We start from the raw sequence: 539 nt of genomic DNA, 5'->3' as shown, positions 1-539 counted from the left end.
ATAGGTACGGGCCCATTTTCAGCAGGCATAACTTTAGAGTCTCGTTTACTTGTGACCCCAACATTGAGAGCATTCTAATTAGCGCCCCTAAGCCACAAGCAGAGGCAGGATGGGGCCACCGCGAAACCAAAGTGGTCGTCTATGAAGCCGACGTAGAAGCAAAATCCAGCAATACCACTGGTAGAAGAAGTAGCAGCCGTAGACTCGAGAACAGAACCAGCAACACTGCAACCATCGGTACAGTTGGCAACATTAGCACCAATAGCAATAACAGCACCAGAGACGGCATTGACAGTTCTCCCGAAGGTAACATCATTAACAACAACAACAACAACAACAACAACACAATCAGCATCAACACTATCATCAGCTTCCTCAACGTTTAGAGTAGAAGACCTGACAACACATTTAGCAGTAGTAACAGGTCCAATGCCACCACCAGCTATAACGGCAATAGCAGCAGCAATGACAGTGGCCTTGGCAGAAACAGCAGCGCAACCACAGCTAATGATAACTCTAGCGGCAATAGCAACTCCACT

The sequence above is a fragment of the Octopus bimaculoides genome, chromosome 9 (assembly GCF_001194135.2).
Source record: "Octopus bimaculoides isolate UCB-OBI-ISO-001 chromosome 9, ASM119413v2, whole genome shotgun sequence".
Taxonomy (NCBI): Eukaryota; Metazoa; Mollusca; class Cephalopoda; order Octopoda; family Octopodidae; genus Octopus; species Octopus bimaculoides.
This window is presented reverse-complemented; position numbering follows the sequence as displayed.